The following is a 10801-nucleotide window of genomic DNA, read 5'->3' as shown; positions in this document are numbered from 1 at the left end:
TTCCCCACTTCCACTTTCTTCCTTTTTTTTTTTAACACTAGATCTGCGCAAGTCTCTCTCCCTTTAAACAGTTTCTTAAATTGAATCCATGCTAGTTATAGAATTTATCTTTACTTTATTGTTGGATTTAGTTTATTTTTCATTTGTTCCTTTATTTTCTGCGATCCTCTTATCTCAAATTTGCTTCCCCTTAGTCTAGACTCTGAATATTCTATCTTAGTAATTCAAGCTCAAAGAAATGAACTTTGTACGAAATCCCCATTTTAAGGTTCTTTGCTTTGTTCTCTTTTCTGCTTCGCCTTTATTCCCTGTGTTCCTCCCCTACCCCTGTGAGCTATATGGACATGACCCAGGAACGCGTTTCCTTCTTGGCCTTCAAACCTGAAGCAAACCAGATGCTATAATTTTTGCAGAGCATACTCGATGTACTACCTGATGATATTTACCATGGAAGGAACAGTGAGTTGGGCAAATGGGGGGTAGGTGATGAGAAGATTTAATGGAAAGTTATAACGGTGTTTGTCTTATTTAACTGTAGGGATTAATGGACCTAACAGGAGAAAGTTAAAGGATCTAATAAAAAGAAAACAAATTACAAGGACTTGATTCCAAACTGATAAAAATTATAAGGACTTCCAAATTAGTTTTTCCAATAACTAATTTGCCTTTGTGCAATACTCAGAAAATGAAGTTATTCTGTATTCCAAACTTATTAATTTATGTTATTTTCAGATCAAATATAGTCATTTTTTTTTAAACTGACACAATGATAAATTGGTCATTTCTCATTTTTATCATTCCAATTCCAGTTTTCCCTTATTTTCTGTCATTTTAGCTGCCTTTCTTAGAATTTTCTATTTTCAAGGTTGTTTTGGTCATTTTTTTCTATTTTATGCGCCATTGACTTACCAATGTTTAATTAAAATAAAATTTTCTTGTAATTTAAAAAAAAAAAACACACACACACACACACATTATATCACATATCCATGGCTGGTCTAAGGTTTCTAAGGTTTTTCTTATTTGGCATATGTTCTTATAATATGACATTAACTTACTAAAGCTTTGAGACCAGATGCATTAACAACTGATCTAAAATAACGGACTTTTATGCCTGTTGTGTATGCCAACAGTCTAAAAAATTACTATCTCTCGTCTTAATTATAAGACCTTGTTTATAATTTATAAATGGAGTCTTATAATTAGGATCGGAGGTAGTACTATATTTTAAACCATGTGTTTTAGCAACCGATTTAAAAATTAAATAATATTTAAGAAATGCAACTGGTCAATGGTGGTTTAAATCGTTTCTCTAAATTTATACTAGTGAGATAAACTTGATGATTTCTTCTTTATTCATTTATTAGTAAGACAGCAGTGAGCTCAAAGGCCTAGAATTACAGAGAGGAAGATTTCTTTATTTTTGTTTTAACTCATATATTAGTTTTATATGCTGTCGACTTGCTAAGATTTAATTAAAGGAGCTTTTCTTTTTCACAAAAAAAAAAAGTGTTGTCACCTAATAACATTGATATTCTCTTTTAAGTGGTCGTGAGTTTGATCCTACTTATGAGTACAATGCAAATTCAAAAATTCTCATGTATATTTATTTTAATGATTTTTTTAAAAGTGACAATTATAAAATTATCTTTATTTTAAATAACATGTCTGTTAAAGTAAAAACTAACTTAAAATATAAAATAAATTTAAATTAAATCTTGATAATACAAAATTAATGTAACCAATGCGCGTTTCCAAGTCCTAAAGCCAGCCTGATATTTTGGATATAAAAAGGTGAAAAACATGGTATCTAGAAGCCAAAGATGGGCTACGTGCTTTGGATTTACTTCCAGACTCAATAAAGCGTCTCACATAATTGCAGCATCTTGTTGGATGCCAATTCTTTGTATATTAATGTTGATACAGTCCAAATTTTATTTCCACTATATCTAAGTCAATTGGATTTTTCTGATGCATCATAGGATCTTCCAAGTAGTGGTTTGAATTCTTTTAAAAAGACTTTTACCAGCAATTAATTCTGTTTAATTTTTCCTTATGTTTCCAAAGGAATGATTAAATCGTTGAAATTGTGAAGTGGACTTTTTATGTCTTGTGGACATGGGTTTGCCTTAATTATGTTTGAGAGATTCCTTTTAGAGGTCTTGTGCACCAAAACCATATTCCCTCTTTAGTAGTGAGTTTTCAAGTAATTTGTTAGAAATTCTAACGAGGAACACAACATTTTAAAACCATAATGGCAAACTAATGAGGTTGCCTCGGCAATGATCTGTGGGCATACAAGAATTTGACAGCAGATATTTGTAAATATTGTACCCAAGTTTTCTCTTTTACTAAAAGCCTTGGCATGTGAGTTGTTCTGTTTAATTACTCTTGTTCTTAATTCAAACAGAAAAAAAAAACCTTCAGGCCATCATTTTTTTTTATCTCATGAGTATTATTGCACTTTCATTAACTTGTGCGGAAGTTATCTCCATCAAAAACTCCACAAAACAGAGAAGAGCATTTCTTGATAAAGACAAGAATCCATATAATTATAATAATGATATAGCTATTTTTGTTAATGGAGCATATTTCAAGGTTTTCAAAGTGGATATATAAGGAATCTAACATCATTAGGGAGGCTTCAAATTGATGGTTGCAGTTGTTTTGATTCGTAATAGAATGGCAAATCTCACTTCATAATTATAGAGAATAATTGAACTCTTCTAATAATGCTCTAATTAAATTGGTGTCTTTTCCTTAATCTATTAATAGTGTCACATCATTATTAAAGAAACTTAAACTCATGAAGTGCTCTGTTTTGGAGTCACATCAAGAGTCCACAATCACAAAGAATCTATGTATCACTGCATACAGGGGTTTCAAAATTGTTCACATTCTACATGTTCTTTCGGAATAAAGAATGGGCATCTTGTTACCTTCACTTCCTCGAGGTCCTTTATTATTTGTTAGGAATAAAGAATATGGGAAAATTCATAATTTGGCTCTCATAGTTCGCTCAAACTTTAAAAATGGCTTTGAGATTCCTTGCTTGATGCTTGAAGATCCCTGCATATGTGGTGTTGGAAAATCAAATCTAAATATTTGATATATATATATATATATATATGTGTGTGTGTGTATGCACATACACAATCTTTGATCCTAATTATAAGACCTTATTTGTAGTAGAGCCGGGAAAACGGGTTGGCCCGTTTAGACTCTGAAATTATGAGGGTCGAACTTGATATTTTTCCCTTCAAATGGGAGATAAGCCCTGGAGGGTTGGCCTTGGAGGGCCAGCCCTGGAGGGCCGAGGGCTTAAAAGGGCCGGCCCTGGAGGGTTGCGAGCCGGCCCTTTTAAGCCCTTTTATAATTTTTTTAAAATTTTTTTTATATAATTCTAATGTTATTAATTTTTTACATTGTTAATAATATTTCAAATATTTAGTTATTATTATCATTTTAAAATTAAATTTAGTGTTAGACAATAATTTATCCAATTAAATTTTTAAAAAATGGGTTAATTTAGACTTTAATAATGATTTGATTTATATTATATACGTTGATATTTTAAAACTATATATATATATATATTTGATAATAGAGTATTGTTATACTTATATAACTTGTGATTCTATAATTTGAATTAGAAATTCATGAGTTTCAACAACAATGTTTCTCACATTAAAGTAAAATAATTGCTAGATTATAAAATTTAAAAGTAAAATTCCTATAAAGAAGAAAAACTTGATATTTTTGTTACGAAAGAAAAGCATACTTATGAAGAAGAGTAATTAATTATAGTGATGATGAAGCTTCAAAAGATTAATGATAGTGTTTATTTATTGCACAAATGCACTATAGATAAAACTTTTGGATATTGTTATCTTGTTAATGAATGTCTTAGATGTTCTTGGATGTTGATGGATATTTATATATGATGATATTTTATATTTGTGACTTAATTTTATTCATATTTATGTCTTTTTTTTAATAATTTCATTGGTTTATTGTTATTTTTTATAAAAAATATGATAAATATAAAAAATAATATTTTTTTCTTAAACGGGTCAAAAGCCCGCGAGTTGGCCTTGAGCCCTGTAACTTAAGGGTCGGGTCTAGCAAATTGGGGTATTTTTAAAATTTCAACCCTGAAGGGCCGGCCCTTTTAAGCCCGCCAGTCCTGAAAGGCCGGCCCTGATTCCCACCTCTAATTTGTAGTCTGATCTTATAATTAGGACCGGAGATATTATATCATAAAAAGGTGATTTTCTTGTAACATTCTTTTTAGAAAGTAGAAATGTCATTGTAATTTTGCTATTCAAAAATTATCAAACAGATTTATAACTTAAAGAGTTCATGAATAAATACTATTTTTAACTTGAAAATCTCTCTCTCACACCCCCCCCACTTTCATGAAACTATTTATTAATGTATAAGAATAAGTTATTTATTAAAGTAGGCATGAGAATCTCGTTATTCTTTTTTCTTAGACAAATTAGTTCTTCTCATCAAGAGTTTATCTCAAACGGAGAAAAGAATTTGTCCTGTTGAAAATAAAATGGCAGAAGCAATGTGTATTCTTTTCTTGACGTCTTTGTTATTTGATAAAGGCAATAATTTATCTAATGGCAGAATTTTTCCTCTTAATGTTACATTTTTTTTTTCTTCGAATGTAATGTCACTTGTATAAAGTTAACTCTATTTCCGTCTGCTTTTGAATTTAACGAACGAAGGTTAAATATTTTAATTTTTAAATAATATAGATGATGAAAAAAACACTGCTACATCATGGATGATTCAATTAAGGATCCTTATCTTCCTCTTCTCCATTATTTGTTCCTGTTCTCTATTATTTGTTTGAGCTTCGCATAAAAGAAAATTGCTTATGTTATTTATAAAAAAAAGAAAACTGTTTCATTTTCTAATTTGGAGCAATCAGTAAGTTATGAAATTCTCTTCAAATATGAAGTTATTCATATTCTTTTCGATCAAAATATTTAGAATATATATAAAGATATTATAAAAGAAGTGTTATTTTCCATAAAAATAAGTATTTTTAGAAAGAGAAGAATATGTCTGTATATTGAAAAATTAAACTGCTATTAATCTAAGAAAAAATGACAAAAAATAAGCTGAAAATTTGTAAATATCAAATATGAAATGTCAATAAAAATTTGTTGTTATTTGCAAATTCAGTGTTGTTAATATTAAATAAAGTGTCATTATCAAACCTGATTTGAGATTTAGTAATTTCCAACTTTCTTTTTGTCATTCATCCTTAATTTAATGGATTAAAAGTACATCCAATATTTTAAAGTATTTTTTCAGGTATTCTAAAATATTTTGTGATTTATCCAGTACTTTGAAATATTTTCTCCTTTTGGAGCGTCAAACCCCTTGAAATTTTTTTTGCCTTGGTGTTGGAAGTACTAAAAAATATTTTAGTGTGCTGAACACATCCAAAAAAATATATTAAGATGTTAGATGTACCAAAAAATACTTAAGGGAGTTGGACGCACTTGAAAAAAATATTTTAGGATATTAGGTACACCTCAAAATATTTTAGAGTGTTAGATGTACCGAAGAAAATAGTTTGTAATGCCGGATGCACCTTATCTCTAATTTAATTTGAATTTGAATATGCTATTGATATTGATATAGCACTAATTTACAATTTTGATATTTAACGGCAAAACAAGTATCTAATGCGATATATTCATTGTTATATCATGACACAGAACGATGAGGTCATATTGTTGTCTTTGAGCAAGATAAGCATTGAATTCATGTCTCCGGCAAAAAAATGCCATTTCCTCTCCGATAAGATAAGCATACTTTTGTGATTTGTCTCCGTTCTTTTTCACACTGAGTCTCTTATTCTTTCCTTTCTCAATAATTTTTCATTACTGATTTTAGAACTAATTAACTGCCTGCTTTCCATTAACATTCTCTTTAATTAAGAACTTTATTATAGTTTTGGCATTTTTTCTTAGAAGTACCGAAAAAGGAAATAGAAAGAATTTAGATCCGGTTTTTAAGTGCGGCACTAGCAATGCAATGTGGTTGGATAGACTCTCATGTCAATTCGAATGAATCATCCTTTTCATGGAGGTAAATCTTTGCTTGCTAGGCAAGAGGATAGCAAGTTACAAATTCTGTTTTGTAAGACATGTATTTCTATTACTATGAAATTCATAAATGAAGTAGTTAATGGTGGGGTTACTATTATCCTTTTTGTGGTGACAAATCTTGTATGTGTTCCTAGTCCCTCCATTTCTTTTACGTCCATTTCCTTCCACTTTCCTAATCCTGGCCCTTCATTTAATGTCTGGTTGAAAAAAGGCAAATGCAGATGACATTTAATACCTTCACATCACACACTGTAAAAATTAAAGACCCTCTTTCTTCCCCCACGCCTTCTCTCTACTCTTTCTTTCATTTTTTCCCCCTTATTTATTGTCTTCTATTGTTCATCTTTAAATTCACAATGAACAAAACGCCAAAGCCATAAAAAATTATGGCCAACTGTTATTCCTCCCTTCAAATAAAATGCTATTAAAAAAACCGTAAAAATTGTCATTATTCTGTACTTAAGAAACAACAATTTTATACTGCCGCCTTTTAATTAACTAAATGTTTTCTACTATCTTAATCGATTGGCATGCAATTTTTTCAAAAACGTTTATGGCTTTTGTGTAATATTTTTATTATTCTAATTTTTGCCTGCAATAAAATATATAGCGTCTTCTGCGTTTTTTTTTATCTTCTTTAGCAGGAATTTTCTTTTATAAGTCCAAGGGGTTGTATACTATCCTCTTCCTCTGTAGTTTTCGAGTGAGAAGCTAGAGAGAGAATAAGATAAAGAAAAAAAAGGGAGGAAAAGGCATAGACAAAAAGCGAGGGCATGGAGAAAAAGAAAATGAAAGAGTTTTTAAAGTGTGCAGCGAGAAGGTATTAAGGGGGTGATCAAATAAAAGTGCCTTTTAAAAAAAACTTTTTTATAGATTAAGATAAGTTTTTCACATATTTATTTTGTATACCGTAACATTATTTTTGAAATCATGATTTGTTTTTCATCTAAACATTTTTAAGTATCATGCTTTTGTGTTTTTTAAGTTATGGATTAAACAAAGGGTCAGAATTAGCAAAGTGGAAGGAAATAGATGAAAAAGAATCGGAGAGAGCCCACGCGGCTTCAAGTGACACGGAGTTGGACATTAGGATGGACTGCGCGCGGAACCTCGCCAATTCTTTATGGTAAAATTCCCTCCACTTCTCTAATCCACACAACGCCACACCCTTCATCAAATCTATTAAAAATAATTCATGTAAATGGTGTGATGCTATTTACTTATGAATTAATCTGTTTTTTTATTTAAATTTATATTTTTAGGATCACATATAATATTTTTTATTTAATTTAAAACGGAAAATAAATACAGCCACAAGATTGGTTCACTGTTTTGACGGCACAGTGCTAATTGAATTTTAATATCTTGCGCTTTTGGAAAACAGACATAAGACCTCCACTTTTTTACTTTTATTCTTTTGATTTCCTTTTTTAAGAACAGAACACCATGGCATTTTCACAAAACAGCACTATCCATTTACGTGAACGATTTTTCTTCACCGATAAATTTGATGAAGGGTGTGGATTAGACAAGTGGAAGGAAATGCCATAAAAAAGTGAAGAGGTAATCTAACTTGTTATTTTTTCCGATACAAAGGCAAGCCTAGGCTTTTTTTTTTTTTAAAAAAAAAAAAAAGAAACAAACTAGGAAAAGCAACTCCTTATGAAATAGTCCCAACTAACAACAAAAAGCCAGCAACTAGTGAAGATATCTAACTTGCTATCTAACTTCTCTCTGTACGCACGCCGCCTTCCTCCTCACCATCCGCATTAATTCCTCCTCTATCGAAAACTATTGCTTCTCTTATTCTAAATTTTGAGGTGTAATTGCTTAGTCTTGAGGCTGAATCCCGTGACCGAACCTCTCCATATTATGATATAAGCATTGTAGTTTCTTCTTATGTCTCCGATTATTACACGAATTGTATTCAGTTGGAGGTGTGTTTATTACAATTACTCTCCTCATCATACAAGCCCCATTTGAATTTGCCATCAATCATCAATGGAAGCCCTTGCTGAAAATGTCATTCGGCTACTGGGCCCTTTCGCTGCCAAAGAGCTTGACCTTCTTTGCAATTTCCAAGATGATTTGGAGACTATGAAGAGGAAAGTCACTGGAATTAGAGCCGTGCTTCGTGACGCTGAGAGAGGCCACGAAAAGTGAAGCGATCAATGATTGGCTACAGAAGCTAAGAGATATGCTGCTTGATGCCGAAGGCTTGTTGGATGCCTACTCTGCTGAGGAGCTAGCAAGGGAAGTGATGACCAAAGATAAAATGGCGAAGGAGGTACGCATATTCTTCTCCAAATCAAACCGAATTGTTTGTGCTCATAAAATGGGTCAAAAAATTAGGGCAATTAGGAAGAAACTAGATGAAATTTATGATGAGAAGCATCCGTTCCAATTGTATGAGAGCTTTTTGAGTACTTTGAAAGAGTCTCATGAATGGAGACGAACCGACCCATTTGTGAGCGAACAAGATGTTGTCAGGAGAGACAAGGAAAGAATGCACCTTGTTAGGATCCTTTTAAACCGTGATGTGAAAAATGATGTCTCAGTAGTTCCCATAGTTGGGATTGGAGGATTGGGGAAGACAACACTTGCTCAAACAAGTGTATAATGATATGGCTGCTAAAAATCATTTTGAGCTTATGATATGGGTTTGTGTGTCTGATGAATCCCATCAACTTTCCAATAGCACGTTAGCTCAAAAGATCATTAAGCAGGAAACATCTGATGGTGCCCTCGAACTATTAAGACATAAAATTGAGGAGAAACGTTTTCTACTTGTGTTAGATGATGTTTGGAATATTAAGGATCGTGGGCAATGGCTTAAATTAGAAAACTTGTTCAGGGCTGGACGAAAGGGAGTATGGTCATTGTCACTACACGTAGTACGGAAGTGGCACGAATAATGGGCACGCTTGCGCCTCTTAACTTAAATGATTTGGATTTTGAAAACTCTTGGGAGCTATTTCGTAGAGTGGCTTTTCAAGATGGAAAAGAACCTGATAATCAAGAGTTGGTAGGATTGGAAAGGATATTGTGAGAAAATGTGCTGGAGTTCCACTCGCAATAAGAACCATTGGCAGCCTATTGTTCACAAAAAAGTTAGGAGTGAGGGATGGTCATCTTTTAGGAACAATGAACTTGCAAATATAGATTATGAGGATAATAAGATCTTTTCTATCCTTAAACTTAGTTATGATCATCTTCCCTTCTATTTGAAAAATTGTTTTGCATTTTGCTCTGTGTTTCCAAAAGATTACACCATTGAGAGAGAAACACTAATTCGGCTGTGGATAGCCGGGGGGTTCATTCAACCCTTGGATGAAAATAGGTGCTTGGAAGATGTTGGTGATGAGTATTTCAAGCAAGGTGCTTGTTTCAAGATGTGGTGCATGATTCTCTTGGTGACATATTGCGGTGTAAGATGCATGACCTCATACATGATCCAGCATAATCAATCACTAAAAATGAGTGTTACATTGTCACAGGTGAAAGAATAGAAGAAGAGAAATTTGGTGATGGGACTCGTCATATGTCAATTTATTTTGACGGTGCCTGGAAGTTTCCACTTGGCAATGCCAACACCCAAAAAATGAGAACAATTTTGTTCTTAAAAGGACATTTGGAATTTATCTTGAGTCAGGCTTCGTCAAGAGTTTTTAATCTAATTTGCGGGCCTACAACATCACTTCCAAAACACTTAGATGTACTAGTTCTCTTAGAGCAAGAGTTGGAAATTTCAAAGAGCATTGGAGACTTGAAACATTTAAGATATCTTGATTTAACTCAAAATAGTAAACTTCATAAGCTCCCATGACGAATTACCAAATTACATAACTTGTTGACCCTAATACTTAATCATTGTTGTTCTTTAATAGAACTTCCTAGTGACTTGAAGAGATTGGTTAGACTCAGACATCTTGAATTGGATGGTTGTTGGGGCTTGCTACGTATGCCATGTGGTTTGGGGTGTTTGACTAATCTCCAAACACTGACAACATTTATTGTGGACGAAGTGAGTGGTGGTAGTGCAAGGATAACTGAGCTACGTGATCTGATATGTTTGAGGGGAAATTTGGAGATTACAAATTTGAGAAGGCAACAAAGAAAGGTAAAGGAGGTTGAGTCATCAAAGTTTCTACTTCACATGTCATATCTTGGAGGATTACACATACTTTGGGGGGTATTTCCACATTCATTTGAGGAAGAATACGAGCATGATGATGATGAGATAATTTTAGAAGCTTTAGAGCCGCCTCACATAATCAGAAATTTGATTATTTGTGAATCTAGTGGCAAATGGTTGTTAGAGTGGATAGGGAGTCTCACATCATTGCAATCTCTGGGAATCGTCTGATCATTACAAAAAAAACATGTATTTTGTAGAGGTTAAATTATGACGTTTCTAGCGGTTTCAACCGTAAGAAACACCATTTGTAGCGGTTTGCCTAACTGCTAGAAAATCAAGTGTAAGAAACAGTTTTCTAATGGTTATGGGAACCACTACGTAGTGTGGTCAAAACGTTAGAAAATTTCTAGCGATTACTCTAATTGCTAGAAAAAAAAAACAAGCAGGCAAGACGACATTTCTAGCGCTTAAGGAAACCGCTAGAAAGTTTTAGGCGAAATTGCTTTTTGCCGGGAAACGAAATTTT

The 10801-nt window shown here is 32.6% G+C and overlaps 1 pseudogene; it reads left to right on the top strand.

Moving 5' to 3' along the window:
* Nucleotides 1-8761: 8761 nt before the first annotated feature.
* On the top strand, nucleotides 8762-10503 carry LOC114733084 (putative disease resistance protein RGA3; annotated as a pseudogene).
* Nucleotides 10504-10801: the final 298 nt, after the last annotated feature.

This window comes from Neltuma alba, unplaced genomic scaffold, assembly GCF_004799145.2.
Source record: "Neltuma alba isolate B1F8T4 unplaced genomic scaffold, ASM479914v2 tig00012964_pilon, whole genome shotgun sequence".
Lineage (NCBI taxonomy): Eukaryota > Viridiplantae > Streptophyta > Magnoliopsida > Fabales > Fabaceae > Neltuma > Neltuma alba.
The sequence above is the reverse complement of the archived record's forward strand: the minus strand, read 5'-3'. Positions and strand labels throughout refer to the sequence as shown.